The 26,575-nt window shown below is 49.8% G+C and overlaps 1 long non-coding RNA gene across 2 annotated transcripts in view; it reads left to right on the plus strand.

Moving 5' to 3' along the window:
- Positions 1-3,687: 3,687 nt before the first annotated feature.
- The window catches only part of LOC309817872, an 84,992-nt gene continuing 62,104 nt past the window's right edge, over positions 3,688-26,575 (plus strand). The window contains exons 1-2 of one of the 2 annotated variants that reach the window (XR_014296279.1): positions 3,688-4,156; positions 4,245-4,308. This is a non-coding gene — a long non-coding RNA (uncharacterized lncRNA). The remainder of the gene's footprint in view (positions 4,157-4,244; positions 4,309-26,575) is intronic. The other variant, XR_014296280.1, reaches the window with a different exon arrangement.

Raw genomic sequence — 26,575 nt, forward strand, 5'->3', positions numbered from 1 at the left:
CCTCTTTCAGGGCAGGGGCTGGTGGTGGAAGGAGGGGGAAAAGCAGCCTTTCCTGGGTCTGGAGGAAACCTAGGCCTCCTGTCTCTTGAGGAGGGAATGAGTGTGTGTATTTGCGGTGGGTGGTGATGGTGGTGGTGGGGACATGTGAGCTTCCTCTCTGACTAAAAGCAAAAAGACATAGAATAGCGCACCTTGAGTTTGTTTTCCGTAGGAGTAGTTGGGCATATGGCAGATACCTTTCTAATTCCCCAGCTCATGGAGACACCGGTTGGGTTCAGAGAGGGCTGAGCATATCCACTGACCAGCCCAGAATTCCCTCCATTGGAGTCAGTCCCCTGAGTGATAACAAAGATGGAAGCATTGATTCCCAGAGACCCTGGAGTGCAAGACACTGGCTGAAGAGGCGAGGTGAGGTTCCCTATGGCCTGGGGAAGCTTTCTGTCCCCAGGACTTGACCCTTCAGCCCACCTAAGTGTCTCCATGGGAAACTCACACGGGCTGAGATTTAGGCCACCCAAGCCCATGCATGGTCACCACAAGAACCTGATTTTTTACCATATAGATCTTAAAGGTAGAAGAGATACCAGGGTCCAAAGCTACTTGGGAAATGAAGTAGCAGAATCTTTTTGGGCCCATGCTTTTTCCAGGATATTAGGTGATGAAAGGCCTCAGCGGCAGCAGCCCTAGTCCTGTGCTCTAGGCTGGCAGGGAATCCAGGGAAATGTGAGCCCAGAGCTGGCGGGGGACCTCCATGAGTGCCTCTAGAGCCGCGGGAGATAGGAGCCATGCAGAGAGAGCTGGAAGTGAGGCCTCCACAGAGGGAAGTGGAGCAGGAAAGGCCAGGCCTGCCTTTGTCAGCCAGCTTCCTGGGGCGTGAGGCCTACTTCTCCACCTCTTGCTCTGGACCTTGGGGCATCTCTCTTTGGGGGCCCTTTACAAGGTCTGTCCTGGCTGGGCAGGGCCTCCATGGCTGTTGGTCCTGCAGCTCATGGTCTGGCTTTTGGTTAAATTTCTTCCCTTGGAGCAGCTCAAAGACATGAACTCTTTTGGCCACTGAGCAATGATTTACCTTTTTAGGTCTGGAAGCCTCGTTTTCGGGAGGAAGGTTGGGAGCCTGCTGTGCCCCAGTGTCACTCTGGCGAAAGGAGGACATTTGGGAGAATGTGGAGGCAGACACGAGATGGGTTTTGCAGCCAACTGGATCACAAGGCACCAGTTAGTGGGCAGACGGGGTCACGGCCTGAGGAAGTTTCTATGGCATGGAGGTCGGAGCCCTTCAACTTGGGTTCAAATCCCAGCTCTGCTAATGCCAGCTTGCGCCTTGGGCAAGTGACTCAATCTCCGATTTTCCATCTGTAGCTTGAGGGGTGACTGTGAAGATCAAGTGAACCACAGCAATGATGGTTCTTCATCAGTGCAGGTAGCCTGAGAACTTTATGTGTGTTAACTAGTTAAATGCTCAAAGTGGCCCCTCAGAGGAAGTTCTGTACTACCACCATTTTGCAGATGGAGAAATTGGGGCATAGAGAAGTTCACTCATTCGTCGCACAGTTAGAAGTGTCAGGATTTGAACCCAGGCAGGCCTGCTCCATGACTGCATTTCCCTACCCTGTCATAGGCTGGCACGCTGAATGCATCTGGCGTGGTCCTTAGCACATAGTAACTGCAAATCGACCAGTGTTAGTTCCTGTCTCCCTTGGCCTTTGTGGAGATTTTGCAGGGGTCTGAGAGAGGACCAGTTGGATTAGATGACTCTGCACACACCCCCTCCACTGGGTGTCATGATCTCATGTCCCACAAGGCCCTGGATTGGTGCGTTTGGAGGATGGTGCCCAGGAGGAGGGCAGGCCACCCCCTTGGACTTTCTCCTTCTTTGCCTGTCATGGGGTGGCTTCTGTTAATGATTGACAGGGCAAAGGGTGCCCCAGGGCCACCTTGGGATTTGGCCCTGTGCCCTTCTTCCCCCAGGGTCTCCCTCCCTGCACGTAGCCAACCATTTAATCACATCTGGCTGGACTGACCTAAACACTACCTGAGTTCAGTGGGCAGGGGCAGGGGCAGGGGCAGGGGAGACCAGCCAGGCTCTGCACCACCCCCTCGCTGCCCTGCAGATGGCCCTCCTCAGGCCGGCCTCTAGCAGCAAACAGGGATTCAGAGAGTTGGGAAGCAGCGTGAAATCTTGGCTTTTTCTTGAGGTCAGGTCAGCACTGGGGGGGCCCTGTGGTGACCCACCTCTTTGTGGGTAAAGCTTGGCCTACAGAGAAACCTTCTGGCCCAAGGGCTTACGATGCTTTCTGCAGGAGCCCCAAAGGGTTACATCTGACTTACCACTGTGGGAAATTAGTCTCTGCGGAGCTAGGGCAGGGGCTGCCCACATGCTGGGCCAGGTTCCCTCCTCCTGCCCACGAGAGCCAGCTGCTGCTTGGGGGCCAAGGATGCCTCCACCACGCTGAGGCTGTTTGCAGTTGTTTCGACATATTGGCAAAGGCTGGGTCTCAAGGTACAGGGCTGTGAGTGACGACGGTACCTGCGCTATCAGGGGGACAGTGAAAAATAAATATTGGCAATGGCCAAACCTGAGGCAATTTTCTCACAACCAGAAGCCAGTCAGGTAGCTGCCCCTGACTCCCAGTGATGCCTCCGGGAGAAGGAGCTCATGACCACATGGAACAGAGTTCCTTCCTGCCCACCCCAGCACTGCAGGAGGAAGGGAGGCTCTGTTGCCCAGGTAACGAGTTGGTTTTGGAGTCAGGAACCTGGATTCAAGTTCCTGCTCAGAGTCAATTGCACTCCGAGACCTCAGGCTAAAAACTTAGTGAGCAGCTCAGGGCCCCAGTTTTCTCAGTTGCAAAATGGGATTATGATGATGATAATGATGATGATGGTGGTGATGATGAAGGTGAAGACAAACACCTAGTTCAGTGGATAAACAAGCTGTAGCACAGTCACACGATGGAATACTGTGCAGCTGTGTAAAAGGATACATGACATATATACACAACAACATGGGCGAACTGCAAAAACAGAAAGTTGAGTGAAAGAAGCCTGCCACAAAAGAGCACGTTTTACATGAGTTCATGTATATGAAGTTCATAAGCAGGCAAAACTGACCTGTATCGATAGAGACTTGATTAGAAGGTAGAGTATATACACATAAAAAGTTCATTGAGCTGCATGTTGAAGATTTATGCACTTTACCGCATGTAAGCTACACCTCAAGAATAGAAACAGAGCTGCTATGAGTGTTAAAAAATACATATAAGAAGAAAAGATACATATAAGGAAAAAGAAAAGAAATTCAGTACCTGGCCCGTTATAGGTACTTAATACATCGTGGCTGGTTTTTGTATAACAACAACCTGAAGATGGTGGTGCTGATCTCGTTACCTTTTTATAGAAGGAGAGCATTGGCCCAGAGCAGGTGAGTAACTTGCCCAGGTGAAGTGGGACTTGAATCCCAGCAGATCAGTTCTCAAGCCTACACAGCTGCCAATGACCTGACGCTGCCCCTTGGTACACAGGTGTTGCTTCTTTAGAGAAGCTAAATACACAGTAATGCAGACTGGGGCAAGCTGCTAATTACTTCATGTGACCATCCGCGTCAGAAAAGGGTTTCTCTTGGCAGATTCAAAAGAAATCTCTGGGAGCTGGTTGGTGCCTTTCACACTTTGTGCGAGGTCGAGGGAGGCCAAGCTGGGGCCTAGCTGTGCTCTGAGGGGCTGTAGAGAGGAGAGCTTGGCCGGGCAGACCAGCATACTGGGGTCACGGTCCCGGGAGTCACCCACGTGCCCTGCCTGTCGCAGCCCATCTCTCCCTAAGGCTGGTGAGGACTGTGAGGCCTCTGCGGGCCTGGCCCAGCCTCTCTTCCCAGGCCCTCAGGCTCAAGGGTGCGTGGGAGCCTCACGTGGCCGTTAGGGCGCCACCTTCGCCCTCTGTTCCATTCCACTCTTTTGGGAAGTGGTTCCAGCAGCTGGGCTCCGGGAAAATATTCTTGAATTCTGATGGAGGAAGATGCCCTGCTCAGCCAGTAGATGTGGCCACCCCAAGGCTCTGGGGGCGGGTTCTCCCAGGGCTGACCTGCAAGTGCAGCGTGTGGGAGCAGCAGCCTCGTGGTCCGGGAAGGGCCCATGGCTTGGGGTCAGGCAGCAGGGCCGAGGTGAAGGAGATGCTCACTCCCACGGGCCAGCGACTGCCTCTTTACGTTTTACGCCCCAGGCACCTTACTTGCCTCCCTCTCGTTCCAGCCCTATCAGGCAGGAGCCTGCATCTGTGACTCTCTTCAGCCGCTTATCAGCTGTGTGACCTTGGGTAAGTCACTTAACCTCTCTGAGACTCCTTTTCCTCTTAAAAGCAGGGGCACAGGAAGCATACTCACTCTGGCCACCTTCTAGGGTGGTGGTGAGGATCAGATGACATGGAGAGGAAGGAGCTTCAGGAGTGAAAAGACCCTGGACAAAGGTGGTTTTGAGAGTGTGGGAGCAGTTTGTAGCCCTCAGGATGACAGAGCCCTTCTGCAGAGATGTTTCAGTGTCGTCACTTGGCGTGTTTTCCTGCCTTGGCCCACCCTCTGGATTTGCTGCCTCAAACTCATGTGTGCTGTGTATGTTGTAGGCAATTCTTTAAAATTTACATTTAAAAAAACCTACACAATTAAGCATTTGTGTAGACTGACCAAGCATGCTAGGCTCTGGACCCAGCCTCCGTCACACGATCTCATTTGACAGTACCTGTGAGTAAGTACTATCATTAGACCCATTTCACAGATGCGGAAAGTCAGGTTCAGGGAGAAGTCACCATTCCCAACCACCTATCATACATGACCAAGCTAGGACCCAGGTCTGTGTGACCCCAACACCCAAGCTCTCAGCCCCCATACTCGACTTGGGAGACAGATGTCAGATGGCATTGGGGTCACTCAGCAGGTCTGGGTTCTGATATTTGCTCTCCCCTGGGGACCCACAATTATGGAGGAGAATTTGTCTCCTCCCAGCCCATCCCTCCGTGGGATGTTTCCATCCCATCTGGTCACCCTCTCTGCAGCCCAGGGGGGCGGGGGGATGAGCAGAGGGAAGGCTTGTTTTCTGCCTCTCTTACCAAGGGGGAATCTGAGGTACGATATGGTGACGGCAACTGCGCTGGGCTCGTCCTCCGGTGCAGCAGCTGATTGAAAACCAGGTCCTTGCCTTGGCCGTGCTGCTGCATGGCTAGTGGTGGAGAGAATAATATTGTACCGCTCAGACGGGTGTCATCCTGCCTGATGAGTGATGGGAGACCCTGGGGATGTGGGACCCTCCCCAGGGCTAAGGTGATTACTGTTTAATCAGCTACCAGCCTTCTTGTCTACCTGAAACTGGGGTCTGCTCTGGAAGGCACTGGCTGGCTGCTGGAGTTGGTGTTTCCTTTTTTATTTTTTTAAATTTATTTATTTGTTATTTATTTACTTTTAGCTGCGTTGGATCTTTGTTGCTGCGTGTGGGTTTTCTCTAGTTGTGGCGAGGGGGGGCTACTCTTCATTGCGGTGCGCGGGCTTCTCACTGCGGTGGCTTCTCTTGTTGCGGAGCACGGGCTCTAGGTGCACAGGCTCAGCAGTCGTAACAAGCGGGCTCAGTAGTCGTGGCTCGCGGGCTCTAGAGCACAGGCTCAGTAGTTGTGGTGCACGGGCTTAGCTGCTCCGTGGTATGTGGGAGCTTCCCGGACCAGGGCTCGAACCCATGTCCCCTGCATTGGCAGGTGGGTTCTTAACCAGTGCAGCACCAGAGAGGTCCTGGTATTTCTTTTTTTGATGCTTCCTTTTCTGAGAGATGCTGCCCGTACTACTGAATTGCACTCCAGCGTTCTCCTTCCACCCAAGAAAGTCATTTATTCCTGCTAATGCCGGGGGTCAGAGGGACAAAAAGGCTACGTTCTCAGAGCTCCAGCCAGCAGCAGATGCCAGCAAGGGCAGAAGAAGGAGGCCCTGCCAATCAGCTCCGCCACTGCTCAACTCCTCCCTTGCTTACCTGAAGTGGGGGGAAGGAGGGCAGGGCCTGGGCGCTTCACTGACTGGCTCAAGACTCAGCCCTCTTTCTTCTCGTGTTACTAACCACTTCACTGCTCGGCTTATAGACATTGCAGCCAGGCAGTGGGTTCCATCAGATATTTGAACTCAGATAGAAGCTGGAATAGGTTTGGCTTCGGTGTGGTCCCTGACCTTGGCTTCTCTTCCCACATTCTGCCTCTTGTGGTTGGCTCTGGATCAGAAGCTGGTCTTCCTGCGCAGTGGAGGACCCCTTCCCCACTCACAACCAAGCGACGCCTGTCCCCGGCCCCTTCAGCGTGCACTCAGATGTCTGGAAGGTCTCTGCGCTGTGGGTCCACGTTAGGGAGCTGGGCTTTCTCTTCTTAAACACGCATGAGAAATCACTGGAGGACTGGAAGTCTGTCCTAACACGCAGGTAAAGCTGGGAGTTATCCGTTCAGCGCAACTGCCCGACCACGCCCAGCTGGTTTTGGGGCTGGAGGAGCTAAGTCCCACCCTGGCCACAACTTGCTGATAGACCTGAGTGGTCATTGCTTATTTCCGGGCTTCCATTTCCTTGTCTATGAAACAAGGGGGTTGGGCCAGATGAGTTCTTAGTTCTATGATTCCACGAATATCTTAGAAAGCAAAACGCACACAGCCAAATACCCTTTGCCACCTCGAACGATGGGCAGCAGCGTTTGATGCTGTAAAACCCCAACTAGGGTTCTAGGCGGAAGGGAGTTGGTGTGTCTTGTTGATGATGTTGGGTGACTCACATGGACAGGTCCAGGACTCTAGAAGCTGGCTGTCTGAACCTCCTTTGAAGTGGTGGTTTGAAACCCTTTTATGAACTGGAGGTTGAGAACATGTAAGTCATCTCGTTGGTATGTTGTATTTTCCCAAACACGCCATTTTAAATTAAGACATCGAAGCAACTGTCTTATTTGAGGATTGTGTTTAGCATTTGAACATGCTGTTTAACATCTCTTAGCTGACTCCTTTCTGTGACGTTCATGAGAAGGAGTTACTGAAACCTGAAGTCCCGGGGAGGTAGATTTCAGCTCGGTCTAGGAAAGAACTTTTTAACAAGCTGAGCTGGCCTTTGGAGATGCTCAACTTCCTGTTGCTGGTAATGTTCAAACCGAAGCCCTGCCCCTATGCCCCCATCATGGACATTGCAGAGTGATTCCCTGACACCCTGTCCAAAGCCGCCCCCTCCTCCCCACTCTGTCATACCATCCTGGTTGGGTATTTTTAATACTTGACACTTTCTGTAAGTGTCACGTTCATGTATTCTTTTATTTGTCCTCTATCACCCCACTAAACTTGGAGGTAAATCTGGCAAAGCAGCACCTGGACCCTTGTTCACTGTTCTGCCTCCAGTGTTTCATCTCCTGGCATTTAGCAGTCACTCAACAAATACTGAATGGATAAGAGTTTGCTGTTGGTTTAGGCTTTTTCGCTTCCAAGTCTACAAGCCCACTGTTCTATGGGACTAGGCCTTTCTAGAGCCTGGCTGGGGAGGTTCGAAGGAGCCCTGGTGTCCCGGGTTAATGAGAGTGGAGCAAGCACTGGGCATCGGATGAGGGTAGTCTCCCTCACTGCCTGTGGGTCCCTTGGGTGAGTCACCCAACCTTTCTGGGTCTTGGTTGCCTCATCTGTAGAAGGAGAGAGTTGGATTCAGTTATCTTCAAAACTCCTTCCAGCTGGCCTGCCTTGTGATGCAAGTACTTTGTGTTTGCATTCACTCCTCTGTTCTCAGACTGTTTGTTCAACTCTCTTTTATTAGGGGTTCTAGGCCTATTAAAATAGAAAAAAAAATTAAGTAGCCTTGAGAAGAGAAGAGTAAATACAAGGGCAAATGGGTTGTTTTATTCTGCCTAACAAATTAGAGAGACTACAGGGAGACCCCAAAGGGAATGGACTGTTTAATTAAATAATCGCCTGGTTAAATATAAATAGTTCAACCCAGGCATAAATTAACAACTGAGATTCTTTTTCTCATGTACTTTAGCCACCTAACAGTGCACTCAGCCGCAACATACCTAATATTCTGATTTTAAATATACTTTATAAATGGAGATGGTGGAGATGGATTCTTTCTTCTCTCTGGCCTCTCTGGAAGATGGCTAGTAAGCCTGGATGATTCCATTTTACCGGTAAGAAAGTTAACAATAAGCTACTCTCAACGACAACATTAAAACACCCCCTGCTGCAGGATTGCGCTCTATGGCTGGCATGGGCTGACATGGAAGGCATACAGATGGTGAATTGTTTTTTAGATAAATTTAGGACCGGCCCCTATATATTCCTCTTTCTTCATGTACCTGGAAAAGATTTTTTCTGTAGCCTGAAGTATTATCCACATGCCACCCACAATAACAACAAATTCAGAATTACCTCTGTGATGAAGCAGTCAACGTATAGGTAGGTATTGGGTGCTAATACAGTATAAAGGTGTTATATGGTTCAAAAAGACATAAAATGTGATCCTTGTGCATAAAGTTTACATTTTAGTTGGGGAGATAAGATATAAACTAATGAAACCATCAATTAATGCTATACAGATAGCATTGTATACTGATACAATAAAAGACAAGCTTGAGATAATTAGAGGTCAGTAGCTTGTGAGACCCTGCTGATTGGATAGTACATTTAGTGCCAGTGGGTCAGAGGAGGGAGATTGGCGAGGGCCAGCAACTGTCTGGAGAAAGGCCTGCTCGCACACTGGCTCTGTGGGTACGGGAGGGCCCCTGCTACTGCTCTGAGCCACACGTCTCAAGGAATCGAATGTGAATGGTGCCCACTGAGGCTGGGTAGGGTAGCAGCCCTGCATCATGAAGCTCAGACTGCAGAGACCTTGAGATGAGCAAAGGATGGGAGGCCTCAGTGTCACCGCCTATGGGTCTGAGTCAGCCCATGGACCCATTAAATGTACTGCACTGTGTACCAGGGGTCCCCAGTCCCTGGGCCGCTGACTGGTACTGGTCCCATGGCCTGTTAGGAACTGGGCCGCACAGCAGGAGGTGAGTGGCGGATGAGCGAGCAAAGCTTCACCTGCCGCTCCCCATCGCCCGCATTACCGCCTGCACCATCCTCCCCCACCCCCGTCCGTGGAAAAATTGTCTTCCACGAAACTGGTCCCTGGTGCCAAAAATGTTGGGGACTGCTGCTCTACAGAACATTTCTAAATATTTTGAGCCAACACTTAAAAAGTGAAGAGATTTAAAAAATAATAATCCAGTTGTCTGGCATCTCTGGAAATATTGGGAGATCTGGCCACGTGAGACTCAAAGTCCCCTTTGGCATCAATTGTGGCATCAGTCACGTGGATCTAAGTAGCACCAGTTTCTTTTTTTTTTTTGCGGTACGCGGGCCTCTCACTGTTGGGGCCTCTCCCGTTGTGGAGCACAGGCTCCGGACGCGCAGGCTCAGCGGCCATGGCTCACGGGCCCAGCCACTCTGCGGCATGTGGGATCTTCCCGGACCGCGGCACGAACCCGTGTCCCCTGCATCGGCAGGCGGGCTCTCAACCACTGCGCCACCAGGGAAGCCCCACCAGTTTCTTTTAAGATGAGGCTCATGCTCTCCAGCCTGCCCCAGACTCCACCACTCCCTGTAAGTCCCCAGGACTGCCTGAACCTTTTCCCCCTAATGGTAGAGAAATATTTCTCTGTACTCATATTTCTATCAAGAATAAGAAAAATAAAAGCCCAATAAGGCTTTTTTTCTAAACAAAGGCAATGAGAAGAAGCCTATTCTTCATAGAAGTGAAGAACATGCAAACAAAGGGTGGCTATGTTGAAGGAATTTAGACCACTGGCCTCTCTCATGTAGATTCCTGCTGGGCCCTGTGTTAGTGGAGTTTGTGGGAGTTTGTGGGAAACACGTCAGGTTATATAACAGAGATGCACTGCCTTAAGAAAACTAGTCCTAATAGCTGAGGTTTATTAAGGGTTCATATATATGTCTACCTTCCCAACAACCCTGTAAGATAGGTACTGCTATTTATCTCTGCCTCACAGAGGAGGAAACAGACACAGAGAGGTTAACCAACATGTCCAAGGTCACACAGCTCCTTGAGGATGGAGACAGGATTTGAATACAAGTCTGCCTGACTCCAGAATCCATTCCCACTTCTGTTTCTTCTGTCCTGTGAAGCTCTAAGACAGATGCCCCTGGCCTGGGGGATAGATATATGTTGTGTGTGTGTGTGTGTGTGTGTGTGTGTGTGTGTGCGCGCGCGCGTGCGTGCACTTTATCCTAGCACCCACAGCACTACTCGGTGCCTAACAGGCATCTGGTAAGTATCTTTGAATGTATATGCTGTGCAGATGGCCCCTGAGCCCTGGGGTCTGGGGCTGTGTTTACTGAACTTGCTCCTCTGACTACAGTGTCCTGTTGGGGGCTCAGATCTGATCAGAGGAACAGGCGGTGACAGCCTAGCCTGCTCCACACTTTTTTGTTCCAAGTCTGGGTCTCCTCTAAGTCTTTCCTTCTCCACCACCTTCACCCTCCAGACCATGAGATGAGACAGTTGGCATATTTTCTTCACTGGAGAGTGAAGGAAAAAGCTATAATTGTTGACAAAGCCAGATGGTGGAGGAAGTGGTCCTTCAAGCCACTGAAGCCTTGTGAGGGGCTGTGCTGCAGTGTTTGTGCTCAGGGGCAGCGGGGTGGGGTAGTGGGCAGTGTCTATGCAGCTGACTCCCAGACAGGAGTTGGGCGGTAATAGTGGAACACAGAGCTGAGGGGCCGATGACAGAAGTGTTTCTGTGTGGATGCCCCATCTCAGTGCCAGAGTTGATTAGAAGCAAACTCTGAGATAAGGATTTGAGTGTAAGTAGTTTATCTGAGAGGTGATCCCAGGAAACACCAAACGGAGAGTTGGAGAAGTGAGTCAGAGAAGGGAAGGCAGCCGATAATGGGTTTGTTACCAAGTTAGTTATCCCCAGGGGTAGGTGGACCTTGATCCTCCTGGGATGATCTGGGAGCCAGTAAACGACACATGCCTCAGACCCAGCATACCCAAGGGGCAAGGGAGCTGGGGTGTTCAAACACCAACCCCTCAGTGATGGGTTGAGGGCCACTTGGCACTCATGGCCTGATGTGAGGGTGGGCAGGTGGGCTCTGGTAGCCGAGATAGAGGTGCTGGCAACTGGCATTTGGACAGGCATGCACTGAAATGGTGAGGGTGAGGGGGTGTTGGTGGGGAGCAGTACCAACTGCATCTGCAGCCTCCCTTCTATCCATACAGGCTGAGCATCATGTCTGGAGGCCAGGGTGCTTTGCAGTGGTATTACGCCCGTCCTATATCTGTTAGTTTTTGCTACATAACAGACCTCCCCAAAATTTAGTGGCTTAAAACAGCAACCAGTTTATTTAGCTCTCAAATCAGTGGGTGGGCAACTTGGGTTGGGCTTAACTGGGTAGTTCTGGCCTCAGCTGGGCTCACTTGGCGACCAGCTGGCTGGTCTTAGATGGCCTCGTTGGGACAGCTTATCTGTTCCACGTGGCCTCTCTCCAGCAGGCTAGCTGGGGCTTATTCTCATGGCAGAGAATGAGCCGAGACAGGCAAGTGCTCTGAAGGCCTGGGCTTGGAACTGGTACAACATCACTTCCTCTACAGTCTGTTGGCCAAAGCAAGCCATTAGGCCTGCCCAGATTCAAGGGGTGGGGAAATAGACTCTACTTCTAGGTGGGAAGAGCTGGAAAGTCATACTTAGGAGAATACATACAGGAAGAGGAACATCTGCAGTACTTTTGCAAACAATCTACCACATGGCCCGTGCCTCGAGGCATCTTGTGTTCTGGTAGACAGTGAGAACCAGCGTGTGCTGTGCTCTTTTAGACATAGTAGGAGTCAGAAGCTGTCTGGGTCAAGTGTGGGAACACCTCTGTCCTACAATACCTCCTCTCCATGGATGCTTTCTGTTAAACACTATCTTTTCCTTTGGTCATCTGTAAGAAAGAAGTTGTTTCTGAGGGATAGCACACTGCGTCTCTGCTTACCAAGGCAGTCATTCTGCATGGGTCGGAAGAGCAGAAAAGAGCTGAGTGGCTTTGGAGAAAGGAGATGTAGTGTGCATGTACTTTTCTTTTTGGCCAGTGTCTGGACCCTTTGCCCCGTGTTTAGGGAATTCCTTCTTTCCTAGTTCTGATGGGTGGCAGCAGAGCCGGCCACTTTCGAAGGTGAAAAGACCATGTCTTCTCTTTCCTGGCCTCCCTTTGTAGCCAGGATGTGGGTGTACGACCTGGACTTTGCTGATCAGACATGCCTGCCTCTGGACTCAGGATAGGAGCTAGTGACGCGAAGAGGTGGGATCAGTAAACTCTCTCTGGAGGTGGTCTGGATTCCTGGGGCAGTGGTGGCTGTGGAGCTAGAGGCTGAGTCCGGTGTCCAGGGGTCGTGTGCTGTTGGCACAAGCCATGGTGCCCAGTGCCCATGGTGGTGGTGTTCTCGCTAGACAAGTTCTGTGGTGTATTTTGGGGGAATTGCTCCTGGCTGCAGCGTCCCAGACTTGGTTCTCTAGCTCTCCCAGAGATTATGTGAAGTATACAGTATCCTCTTAGTGAATTTCTATTTGGCTTGAATCAGCCAGACTTTATTTCTGCTGCTTGCAGCTAAGAACCCTAACTTGTAAGGTGTGGGTGGAGAGGGAAGCGTAAGGAAAGAGGGAAGAGATTGGCCCAAAGAAGACACTGGTTCTACTTCATTATTTTGCCCAATGCTGGCTCCTCTGGGAACTGTAAAGAAAACTGGGTAAATGTTTTTGAAAGCATTTGATAGTTTATTCGTTTATTTATTTTTTTAAAATAGAATTTCAGAAGGTAAAGGGTTTACCCCTTTAAGAAGCCGACTGGAGAACCGAGGGATAACTGAGAGAGAGACTGATCAGGAGGCACAGGGATGTTGTGTGCTTCCAGTTTGGAGCCCTGGAGCAGACACCAGCTTCTGGGATGCCCCCGTGGGAGGGGAGAGGGGGCTGTAGAGAGAGACGTGAAGCACAGTCATGGATCCCAGAGTAAAAGGACCAAGGACAAAATTCATTATTTTTCTGTGAAGAGCAACCAGGGTTGGACGGGGATGTGTTGTAACGGTGAAGTTGAGTTAAGGACACATAATTTGTATTTAGTGGTTTACTGTTTTAAAGCCCTGTACTTGCTTAGCTTTATAAGCAAAATGTTTTTTTCCTTAAGATATTTTTATAGAAAAAAACGTAGGTGAGTGAATCACATATGATGTTACTGCTTCCCTTGGTTTAATCACCCATTAAAGAAAGTTTACTTTTGAGCTTAAGGAAATTTAGCAGCATCTTCAAATGTAGGTGGCGTCACCAAGAGGTATTAATTCACCTCTCTGCGTAAAAAGCAGAAGAAATACACATACAGAAAGCTAGCCAAAGAGCTTTGACCCACTCTATAGTATGGCTCTGCCATTTACCTTGTGTGGAGTGACAGTTCTTGTCAAGACATGAATGGGGGAGCACGTGCCCAGCCATAGGTGTTCCTTGGGCTGCCTGGGGTCACACCTCCACCTTTGGGTTACCCACCTCCCCACCATCACAGCTCATGTTCAAATGCCTCCTGCAGGTCCCTGGCCTTTTCTCCTTCTCCACCCTGCTCTTCCTAAGTGATCCGAGCTGCCCTGTAGAAACCCATTGTTCTCTTACATCACCGTTGGGCTCAGAAGAGAGCAAATCTAGGTATGTTCCCCAAAGTCTGCAGAGCCAGACGGGGCAGGGAGGAGAGAGACCCCAAGGCCAACACGCCTTAAGGGCTAGGAGATCCTCCCAGACTCAGGGGCTACACTTCTATGTGAAGAAGGGCTGGGAGGCTCTGGCCGCATCCTTGTTCCCTGGTGGTGTGGTCTTTCTGAAAGGTGCAAACACCAATATTAAGACATCAAGTGTGCAGTGATCATAATGGAAGCCCCTCCTTCCAACCCAGGAAGCAGAAATATTCTTGCAGTATCTCTACATGGGACCAGCTGGATGTGAACGAAACATGCAGAGCTCAAACATGCTTGGGTTAGGACTGATCTGTGTGAGTGGCCCGCACTGCAGTGCTCACCATGCCTCTTGGAAGCCGAAGGGAATTTCTTCTTGGCTTTTGGTGTCATCGACTGAGGCTCTTCAAATGGTCAACCAGCTCATAGCCGTGTGACCGCTGGTGTAGAAACTCTTCACCTTGAAGGGCTCTCGTTTCGTTGGCTCCTCACTATGGTCCCCATTTTACAGATGGAGAAATTGAGGCTTCTAGAAATCAAATGAATAGCCCAAGGTTATGGAGGTAGTAAGGGATTTATTTTTTTTAAAAGTATTTTTTATTTTTCATGACTATACCACATAAAACTTTGAATTAAAAAATTTTAAAAATAGTTTTTTGAGATATAATTCATATACCATCTAGTTCACCCATTTAGTATGTACAATTCAATGGTTTTTAGTATATTCACAGAGTTGTGCAACCATCACTAGAGGCCATTTTAGAACATTTTCATCATTACCCCCAAAAGAAGTCCCACATCCCTTAGCCATCCACCCTCATTCCCCCACAAACCCTCCCAGCCCTAAGCAATAGCCCATCTACTTGCCACAAAACCAAGTCTTTTCATTCCAAATCCAGTGCTATCAAAATACCTCACTGTTAGTCCAGAATTTGCTCAAATATTGCATTGAAGAGAAGTGATTTAGAGATTTAAGAATTGACTTCCTTCAAAATGTTACACACTTCAGGAATCTTGAAGGCATCAACCCTGTGACGGTTAATTTTATGTGTCAACCGGACTGGGCTAAAGGATGCCCAGATGGCCAGTCAGACATTTTTCTGGGTGTGTCTGTGAGGGTGTTTCCTGTAGACTGAGTAAAGGTCATCCTCACCGGTGCAGGGAGGCATCATCCAAACACTGAGGGCCTGAAAAAAACAAAAAAGTGGATGGAGGACACATTTGCTCTTTGCTTGAACTGGGATGTCCATCTTCTCCTGTCCTCTGATGTTGGTCCTCCTGGCTCTGAGGCCTTCGGACGCAGGCTGGAATTTACACCATGTGCCCCCCAGTTCTTAGGCTTTTGGACCTGGTCTTGGACTGGGATTGACACCGTCAGCCCCTGCGGTTCTCAGGCCTTCAGGTTTGGACTGGAACTACACCTCCAGCTTTCCTGGGCCTCATGCTTGCAGATGGCAGATGGTGGGACTTCTCAGCCTCCGTAATCACCTGAGCCAACCCCTCACCGCAAATCTCTTTCTACGTCTCTCTTCCTCTATATGGCCTACTGGTCCTGTTTCTCTAATCCACCCCCCAGTACCCCTTCCCTATCCCTCAACCAGAGACATCTCACTGCCTTCAGCCCGCACAGCTCTCTCCTTCTCCGGACAGAACACAGCCAGCGTCTGAGCAGCGTCCTCCACCCCCATCACCCCCAGGAGTGGTTGGAGCACAGTGGGGTGTCAGGGAGCTTGGGAAACCACAGGTCAGCAGGCCCATCTCCCCCGGGTGTCAATTTTACTGGAAAAGATTTTGGGGGAGAAAAATAAGACATATATTTACCTACTATGTAGTAGAAAGTTCATTTGAGGACTAGTGTTTTTATCTTTCAAATTAATGCAAAGAAATTCTTGCTTTCAGTGGCTGTTTCCAGAGACAGCCCTGGGTCTCCTAGAGATGGCTCAGTATCCTCAGGCTGTGAAGATTATTGTGGAAATTTAACCCCCATTATCTGAAAGGCTCATGGGGTATCTACCATATGCCTTAGGACAGTGTACCGTGCTGTCGTTTTTCTCACAAACAACATATTGTTAGGTAACTTTTCCGGTCTGTAAGTCTTATTTACCCTGATAGGTTACACCCTCCTGGAAGCTCTTGTGGTAATAACAGCAACTACCTACTACGTGCCAGGAATAGGGTTGGGACTAGGGTGAGGCAAGTGAGGCATTTAGCATACAAAATTTAAGGCACGCCCCGCTGCTGACCCTGCACTAGGGCAACCCTGAGAAGGGAGCGCCCTGTTGAATTTTGTACCGTAGGTTCTCATCCCAGGTGGCATTTTGCCTCACCCTGGATCTGCCCTGGTTAGGTTCTTTCCATACATTTTCTCACGCGATCTTCATGACAGCCTCATTTTACAGATGGGGAAAATCTGAAGCACACGGCGGTTAAGAAACTTGCCCAAAGCCCCGCAGACGGTTCCAGCCCCCCGACGGTTGCCATTGACCTTATCTCCTTCAGTTTTACAAGAGCCCTGAGAGGTAATCGGTCATTGTAGAGTATTGGTTCATGAGAGCTGATCGCTAAGTTTCCAGGTATTTTGAGAGTCAGTTGTTAAACACAGCCATTATTAAATGGTAAATTATACAAACTTATAGTTAATTAAATACATTATATTAAGAGTGAATATAATAAATACCCCACCTCGTCACTCCCTAATTCTGATTCTACAGGATTGGGATGGCTCCTGGCTTTGTCACTCACCAGCTGTGTCACTTCGCTCTTCGGTGAGAGCTACAATGGAGGGCTGACGCTTGTGAAGGGTAGAGGATTTGGAACCAGGGCCTCTTGATTCAAGTCCCGGTTTCACTCTTATTGTCTATGTCAATTTTCCCATCTGTAAATTAGGAGCAACTACTATCGGTGTCAGCTTTCTCACTGGCAAATTGGGAGCAATTTACAGATGAGAACACTGACACGGAGGGTCGTGTCTGTTTATCTCTCACATGCTTTTGAACGTTTGCTGAATACTCGCTATGTGCCAAGCATTGTTCTAAGCTCCTTGCTTATATTTTTGTATTAATGTTCCAATAACCCAATGAGATAAGTATCGTTCTCCCATTTTCAGATGGGGAAATAGCCTCAGCACAATTGAATACCTTTCTCAAGGTCACACAGCTGGTTGGTGGCCATGCCAGGAGTCCATCTCAGACGGTCTCTCGTACCTAGAGGATGCTTAATAACTGTTCATTGATCTGAAGAGACAAGGGGCAGAATCCAGACCCTGCACTCAAACCCGCCCATACTCCCTGTCCAAAGGTAAGGCAGAGAGAGCTGCTGCTTTGGAGCGAAAACCCCTTCTCTGCAGGGTGGGAAGAGGCCCTCTCCTCCCTGTGCCAGCCGGAAGCCACCTCTTCCGGGCATTCTCCAGGGCGGATACATTATAGGAAACAGCCATGAGGCCACGAGGAATAAAAACACCCGCTTCCCGTGCTCCCAGCATGGTGATGGAAACCTCCAGGTTTGAGCTCCGAGACTTCTCCCTGGGTCCCAGGAGAAGCAGGCTTCCTACTAGGGTGATGCAGCCTCTGTATCCCACAGGCCTGGAAGGGTTTGACAAGAGAGGCTCTTGTTTTGAGGCTTGAGGTGGCTGCGGGCCTGCAAGAGAGCAGGCTTTGGGCACCAGGCGAGCCTGGGTTTGAATCTTACCTCTGCCTCTTATAAGTTGGATGTCCCCAGTTAAGTTCTCTGAGCCTCAGTTTTTCCATCTGTAAAATGGGAGAATACCCACCTTATGGACTCTTACGGAATTGCAGTTTAAATATCAAAGAGAATGTGTATGAAGCATATGAGACAGCAGTGGAAGAAGGAATGGAATAAAAGTTAAGTGAATGAGTGCCAATAACAGATGTGTGCCAGGCACTGTGCTGGGCAAGGAGGATTCCAACAGGGGTGGATAAGGGTCCTATTTCCAGGACTCGGTGCAGAAACAGAGAAATGAACCAAGGGAGAAGGTGACGGAGGACGTGTGCTGTGGTAGCTGTGTGGGGAAATAGCAGGAAATGTGGGACGGGTCCTAACTTTCCCTGCACAGGCACTTGTTGAACAAGTAACTGCTGAGCCCTACTATGTGCCTGTGGGTATTATGGGAGATGCAGCTATGCATACGGTCCAGAAACAACACAGTCCCTCTCAGAAACAAGACTAATAGGCAGGAAAAGGTAAATGACAATACAAGCAATAAAAGTCTTAGAGACCAAGGTACAAGAAACCATAGAGTGAGGAACGTGGCCCTTGTCCACTTGAGAGGAACAGGTGGCAGTGAGGACCCCTTGTTCAGACTTGCAGGTGGGAGGCTTCTGGGAAGGCCTGAGTTCTTCAACTCCACCAGGTGGAGGATGGAGGAGGGGCCTGGGTTAAGTTTGCCTTCTGCTGCCATAAAGATGCTCCGTGTGCCCCAGCTGTTTCCCTGGTCCCCGCTGCAGCCGGGCTGAGTCTCTGCCTCCACTGCTTGGGCCCAGAGCTGCAGCACCACCAGAACTGTCTTGGTGGGACCACGAAGCCAACCTGGGTCTCCCCATTCATGCCCTCCTGGCCTGCTGGGAATATGTAGGGCAGGGAGTATAGGAGCTCAGGGAACAAAGCAGGCACTTAAATCCTTTGCTGGGTAGGAGGTCTGGACAGGAGTTGGTCCTTTGTCACTTAACTATCCCATTCTCCACGGGCTCCTCTTATGTCTCCTTCTCAGGTGAGTCAGGTTGAACTCTCTGGTTGAGGAAACAGTTTCAGGAAGAGTTTGGAGGTAGTGTGAGGCTGGCAGATGAGAAAATGAGGTCCCCCCAAACTCCCCAGTCCTGGCCCCATAAGTTCCCAGCAGGAGGGGCCTTTTTGCTTTCTTAGAGATGTGGAGTGCCTTTCTGCGGCTACCCTCCCCTTCCCTTTGTGTGAAGTGAGTTTCTCCTACAGCATGCTGTCTGCTGTGACAGTGCTGGTGTTTGGGGACACAGTCTCTTGGGAGGTGTGCCCTTATGTTCTACCAAGAGGCACCTTTTCTCCCCACCCAGTAACAATGAACCCATAATAAGCAATAAAAAAGACAGCATGATGATATTCCACTCAACGATTTTCTATGTCCTCATGACATTAAAAAGGGACCTGTTTTTAAAATTAGAGGGTATAGGAAGAGCAGATGAAATGCCAAGTCCACTGCACAGTGTGGGGTGAGATGGTGTCCGGCACCTGCCCCCGGCCCGGCCACGTTCACACCTGTGTCTCCCGCAGCATCATTTCGTGGCCCTGCGGAGCCTGTCCTCATACGGGGGTGTGTTTCTCTACATGCATTTTCATGTTACAGATCACATTACTCTCAGAGAAGGTGACTCTTTTTGGAAGAAGCGAGCTGAACTCCGCCTGCTCCTATGTGGGGGATGGGAAGGTGGGAAGTGGAGACCGGTGATTACAAGTGTGAGCTCTGAAGTCGGAAAGCCTGGGATTCAATCCTGACTTTGCCCCCTTGCTCCTTGCACACCTTTGGGGAAGGCACTTGACCTCTTTGAGTCTCAATATCCTCATCTGTGAAATGTGGATAATAACAGTGCATGACCTCATGGAGGGGTTACATGGATTACGCGTGATCACGTGGTAAAGAGGGGAACCCAGAGCAGGAATTCGTTTGGGGGCTTCTGGGCCACTTACTGCTGTGTTACTCTGGGAAAATCACCAGACCTCCTGAGTTTTGCTCACGTCTGCGGTAGGGGTTACTCGCCCAACCCATTTTAAAGAGTTGCTGTGAGTTGGGGACTGGTCAGTGGGATCTCAGGTCAGTGGGATCTCAGCACAATGAAGAGCCCATGATACGTGCTTAATAAACGTTGGCCGTTATGGTGGCCATGGTGGACTCTTGTGAGGGGGATTGGGAAGGAAGAGGAAAGCCACAACAGAGCGCTCATTTCACAGCCTCGTCAGTTTGGAAGCATAAACTCCCCGGCTCTGAGACTGTGGAGCCAGGTCCTCTCCCGACCTGGCCACACCTTCCTTCCTAACCAGCCTCACTACCCGGGAACACCTGGGAATCTCTTGTCTCCCACAGATCCCCAAATACCTCCCACCCCCTTGTTGGAATGGTGGTTAATTAAGTGTCTGTCAATCTTGGAATGGTGGTTAATTAAGTGTCTGTCAATCATGGAAACCAGATACCGGATGACTGGTAAGGGCTGCTCGCTCAGTCATCTTCCTCAAGGCCCATCTGGGCTGGTTTTCTCTGCTCTCAGCTATATCCGAACTCCTGTACTGCCCATCTTCTCGTCCACTGAGGTGCTCTCACTGAGGCTGGTGACCAGCTGTTCTCTATCTCCTGGGGACAAGCAGGAAACTTCAGCTGTAGTGGACAGCCACGTCTGAGAGAGGCCAAAGGGAAAACAGCCTACCAGATTGCTGGGCTGCAGTGAAACCTCCAGCCCCGGAGGTCTTCCACAACCAGGATAGAGTTTCATCTCTCTAGAATGTGTTAGGGCAGCAAGGTCTACCCTGTCCTCCCCGCCCAGATGAAATCCGTCTTCCATGAAGGATGGGCCCCACTTCTGAGCTCCATAGAACTCTAGAGAACTCCATGAGCTACACAGAGCATAGGGTACTACTCATGGCCTTGACTGTCTTGAATGAATATCTGTCTCTAGGTACGTGTTTATTTCTTTAACAGCTCCCTCGAAGGTGAGGTCCATGTCCCATTGATATCCACACATCACTTACCACAGTGCTGCATGTTTACGAAGTATCTACTGAGAGCTTATAGTACGTAGGCGGCTGCTGCTAACAGGAGAGCAGAGCTTCGGAGGATGGGTCACAGGACTGGTAGGCTTTAATGGCTTAGTTTCGGGTGCTGCCTAAGAAAGGTGGGCTCCACAGTAGGGGCAAGGCAATGGGGCTCCGAGCTGGAACAGCCAGAGTATGTAGTAGCCTGGGGAGAAAGGGCTGGGGTGCAAAGAAGAGGCATTGGGACAAGGAAGACAATCAACTTCGAGCTTCGTTGAGAACCATCCCTGGAATCCCCTACATGGTCCTTCTCTTTGTGTCAATGTGGGGTTCAGACCAGGTAGGCCTCTGCTGACCTCCAGCTGGATGGGATGGGGTACAGGGGAAGCATGAATGAGATGTGGCTTCAGGAGAGATGGGGATGCGGGTGGGTGGAACCAAAACAATGAGCCCCCTGGCCAGAAGGGGCATGGGGAGACAAGGCACTCAAAATGCCACGGACCACAGGGCTTCCTGCGAGCCTGGGGATGTGACCAGGCTCTGTGTCCTTAAGTAGAAATTGAGCCCTGAGCTTGACAGAACCTGGGCTGACCTCATGGGGCAAAAGAGAGAATAAATAACAACAACAACCACCATGGCAATACTTTACATTTGCATGTTGTTTCATAGTGTACAAAGGGCTTTCATATCTATTAGCTCATGAACTGGGAGAGGAATTCAGTTGCCTCCACCCCATGTACTCCCAGAAGGGCCTTAACCCTGATCCTCCCATCCCTCTCCTCCCTGTTTCTGGGACCGAGAACTTGTACAGGATGTGCTGCCTCGTGCAGTTTTGTGCAGGGTGAGAGGAGGGGATATGGCTCTGGAAGGGTGCTCCTCCTAGCAACCCCTCCTCCTCTCCCTTAATCCTGCTCTCCTCTCCTCCCCAGGCACATGTCCCCACACCTGGCTTACCTGGGCTCGCCTCTTCCTGTGTCTTCCAGAAGAGAGGAGCTTTAGGCTAGGAGGGGGACCAGAGCTCCTGGTACCTTGTTGACATCAACAAGGTAACCCCTGTCTATTTCCTCACCTGTCTCACCTACTGGGTCTTCCCATGGCTCTCCATCTTGTTCTGCCAATAGCTCTGCAGGTCCATCAGCCATGTGAGGCAAAGGTCAATACGGTCTGCCACACTGACTCAGGTCTCAGCCTCCTTCCTGCCAAATGGCCCAGGTGGCAACCCCAATCCTGGCCTGGGTAAATGTGCCAATATTTCTCCATAAGCACACCAATCTTTCCAACTTGAGGAGTCTAGTTTCAGAAACTCCAGCCAACACCTGCAGGCTGCCCCAGACTGGCCAGGGAAGTAACAGAGTCAGAAGAAGGTGTGTAGGATCCCAGAAGACAAATGTTTTCGACAAGGAAACTGGGACATGCACTAAAGAACAAGAACGGTTGGCCACGGAGGAAAATGGCTTCTCATGTAGAGATGGGTCAGAGTGGGCCAACATGAAACACTCTCAACTTAGAGGATAGGATAAGGAAAAGTTGGTGGGGCACAGATGAGCAGATAATACACAAATGAATTTGATGTGTATCACTTTGAACTGAAAAGACAGACACATGAGGATGTGGATATACATATATATTTTGTATGTATATTATATTGAAGTACAGTTGACTTATAATGTTGTGTTGACTTATGCTGTACAGCAAAGTGATTTAGTTATACATATATATTCTTTTTCATATTCTTTTCCTTTATGGTTTATCCAGGATATTGAATATAGTTCCCTGTGCTATATAGGAGGACCTTGTTGTTTATTTATTTTATATATAGTAGCTGTATCTGCTAATCCCAAACTCCTAATTTATCCCTTCCCCACTGCCTTTTCCTTTGGGTAACCATAAGTTTGTTTTCTATGTCTGTGAGGCTGTTTCTGTTTTGTAAATAAGTTCATTTGTATCATTTTTTAGATTCCACGTGTAAGTGATTTCATATGATATTTGTCTTTCTCTGTCTGACTTCACTTAGTATGGTAATCTCTAGGTCCATCCATATTGCTGCAAATGGCATTACTTCATTTTTTTTTTTATGGCTGAGTAATATTACACTGTACATATGTACCACATCTTCTTTATCCATTCCTCTGTCGGACATGGATGTATTTTATACCAGTGGACTCCCCTAGAATCTTCAGGCTAGGATCTGTAAGTGTGAGTAAGATTGTTCCACCTATTTTAAAAATGTGAGATTAGATCGACCAGACATTGTCCTTTGGGGGGTCACAGAAAGAAGGTATGGGGAGCTGTGAGTGTACCAATCAATCATAGTAAAAAGTCTTATGGGGAGGCCTGTGCTGTACAGGAAGAGTGGTGAAGGGTCCACGCAGACTGTGGAGAATTTCATGTTATCTACTGGAATCAGCTGAGCATTTTCCCAATGAGAGTCAATGGGGAAATAGAAAAAAGACATACAGTCACCGCCACTGGGACACATCTAGTGTACAAAAATGAAGTCAGGGTGTATACGGTTATGCTGTGGTAACTACCACAAAATCTTGGTGACTCACGATAACAAAGGTCATTTTTCATTTGTCCCACAAGTCTGTTGTTTCTTGGCTGTAGGTCTGCTGAGTGGTTTTTACTCCTGGGCTGATGGAGGGACAGTGGGACTCCTTGATCTGGGACGCTGATGGTTTCATAGCAGAAGGAAAAGAGACTGACGTGATGAACCACTCCCTGGTCCTTAAAATTCCAGTGACACCTGTCACATCTGCTCACATTCCATTGGCCAAAGCAAGTTACATGGCCAAACCTAAACTCCCCTGGGAGAGGGAAGTGTATTCCTCCTCTAATAATAATAATAAAGTCTACCCCACAATGTCTTTATAGCCTGGTCTGCTTTAGGCCATTTGGGGTCCAGCCTCACCAATTCTCATGAGGTGTAGACTCCTCAGAATCTGGTTGTGGACAACTGTCTTGGGATGGAGGTATAAACCAGTCACAGGAACATAAGCTCCACAAGGGATGAGTCTTGGTCTAATTTGTTCACTGCTGTATCCCAAGGACCAAGAACAGGACCTTCAACATGTCCTTGTTGCTGAATGAATTATAAATGGGCTTAAGATGCAATTTGAACTTTCCTGCCTCAGCCAGGGAGTATCTGTGTCCCATACTCTGCTATCTTTGGGTGTGGAGACGGATACTCTCAGAGAACCTGCAGCTCTCTGATGGAACCAGAGGAGCCGGGACTCCACGTCCTGCCTTGGGATGCTGTTTTCAGCCCCTGTTTTGGTTTAGCCCAGGAGTCAGCAAGCTTTTTCTGTAGAGGGCAGATAGTAAACATTTAAGGCTCTGGAGGCCGTATCATATGGTCTCCGTCACAACTATTCAACTGTAGTAGTGCAAAAGCAGACAGAGACAATATGTAAGTGATCAATGAGTGTGACTATGTTCCAATAAAACTTTATTTGCAAAGACAGGCTGTGGGCCAGAATGGGCTGGTGGGTTGTAGTTTGCCTACCCGTAGTCTAGCCACAAGGCTGCCTTCTGAAGCTCTTGCTTTCCCCCTTGCTTCCCCCAGTATCTTTTTCAGGGACCATTTTAGGGTCTCCTACTTATCATTCTCAGCTCCAGAAAATGAAATGCCACAATATTGTAGTTTTGGGACCTCCTGACATCTGCTTCCAGTGTTTGTTTTCTGCCTTGGTTTATTTTGCTCCAGGGTGTGTCTATCCCCTAACATCCCTGGCCTGGCTAGGTTTGGGGTCTCACTGTGCTGCTGTAAGTCTCAGGTGCTCCCCTCCATCGGTGCCCTCATCTGTCTTGCTTTGGGGCATGAGTCCACACTCCCTGTTTGACTTCTTCAAGGGGCCCCTGGACTATTGGGAAAGAGAAGGGCATGGGTGAGGCGGGAGGAGATCATCTCTCCCCTCATGGTTCAGTTGGTCTCAGAAGTATAGAAATCTATTTTCTTAGGGATGTGGCTCAGATATTTTCATGTCATGGAACCTGATGCCTCGGACTCACAGATTTTTTTCAGGTTGGAAGGCCTCTGGTGTAATATGACAGTCTGGAGAGTATTAGCCGGCCACCCCCTCTTTCTGGGTCAGTACCAGACTTATGTAATTAGAAGTCCAAAGAGGAGACAGGCAGACAGGCAGACCCACCCCAGCCAACAACCTTCCCCCGCAGCCTTCTATCTGGTCATCACACAAGTTTAGAGCATGAAGAGACCTTGCAGCTAATGAACTCTCGTCCATCTGGTTCCAACTGCGTATTTGAACGGCATGAGGACCAAAACGCAACCCTCTTGTCCTAGGTGGCAAAGCCAGAGCTTAAGACCCCATGGACACTCCACACTCTTCAGCTAACTTCCAGACAGCTGCCCACTGCCCCTCCCCATCTCCTCCTACAAGATAAACACATCTGCGACCCCATCCTGAGGGAGCAGGGAGGGAAGGAAGGAGGGAGAAGGGAGCCTCCCCAGTGCAGACAATCAGAGACTTGGCCTTGACTTGGGTTGTTAAGATAGGACCGCCTCCCTTCTCCAGCTGGCGGGAGCAGTGACCCCAGGGAGCTCAAGCCACAGGGGAGGAGGTGGTGCTGGCCAGGGAGAAAAGATAAAGGAGAAAAGGGGAGGAGTCTGGCCAGCTCCCACCTCCTGGCTGCTGTTCCAGCCAAGTAGCTGAGCTGGAGAAAGAGAACTGATAACAGATAAGGGTGCTTGCTTTCCTGTGGCCTTGTTTACACAAGCTTGGGTTCTTGCCGCTGGTCCCTGAGGGTGGGTGTGGAGGATATGTGGGCGGAAGGCAGTGTGGGGTTCCTGGACTGAGGCTTGCTTTCCGCTGGCCAAGTCCTGAGTGGCTTATGGATCTCTCCCTTACCTCCCACTCCCAGCCCGGACTTCCTGCAGAAAGCTGGCTAGGCAAGGGCTTGAGCTGAAATACAAGGCTTTCACATAGGAGTGGGGCTTTGCACCCCAAAAGCAGTGGGTATGGCAACTCTGCCTCTCCCCTGGCCTCCTGGGTCTCTGGGAAAGGATTTCAAGCCACAGTAGAGTCTTATGCTTAAGGCTTATGCTTAAGCTAATTCAAGGACTCCCCGCCTTCCTTTTTCAGTGCTGTGCTCCTTAGCCTCCCTGAAAGAAAGTCAGAACTGTACTATAGCTGGGAAGCTAAAAACAATAGAAGAGTAATTGCTCTGTGCTAGGTGCTGTGCTAGGGAATAGGGATAGAGCAATGAGCAAAATAGACATGGTCCATGCCCCCATGGAGATCAAAAGCAATTAAGTGTCTATATGAATGATGGGCCAAGGCAGGATGTGCTGTGGAAGCATACGGCAGGGACCCAACCTTCCTGATGGTTGGGGAAGACTTTCTGAAGGGTGAGCAGGATTGTCTAGATAATCGAGAGAGGTACAGAGGAAGAGCATCCCGGACAGAGGACATACTGCAGATGAAAGCACCGAGGAAGTGAAAGAGACTGGGGTATTTGGGAGAAAAAGAGAGTAGTGGTGTTTTGTGAGACCCAGAGGGAGAAGAAAGCAGTGGTGAGTAATGGGACTGCAGAGGCAGGCAGGGGCTGGATCATGGGGTGGGGGTGGGGGGGGCAGAGAGAAATAAGAAGGGGCACCTGGAGGGAGGGGAAAATAAAGGAGCAACGGTGGATTGGTTGGAATGGGAGGTGGGAGGACTCCAGGACACTTTCCTCTACGGAGAAGTGGGAACCACAGTCAACTCTGAGATAGTCTTAGGTGGTTAACTCCCAGAACAGAAGCCTCATCGGCCTTACCTGGTTGCCTTCCAGTGTCAGTGCTCAGCAAATGCTTGTGGGTTTGGGGCTCCCTCCCATGGGTGTTCCTCCTGACCTCCACCTCATCTGTGGTAGGCATCTGTCTGGTCCCTCAGCCCAGCCTTGGATGGTTTGAGATGATGCCAGACTGGCGATGTTGCCCTGGTGGTCAACATCTCTGAAGTAGGACAGGTGGGATCCAGACTGAGGGTTGAGCTGCACCTCATGCTGGTAGGGCCTGATTCCCTTGAAGCTGTCTGCATCTGGTTGCCATCCCCATCTTGTCCTTGTAGGGTGGCAGTTAGAAGGATCCAGTTGCTGATGGCCAACTCAACATTTCC

Source organism: Grampus griseus, assembly GCF_964374135.1.
Source record: "Grampus griseus genome assembly, chromosome: 2".
NCBI classification, from domain to species: Eukaryota; Metazoa; Chordata; class Mammalia; order Artiodactyla; family Delphinidae; genus Grampus; species Grampus griseus.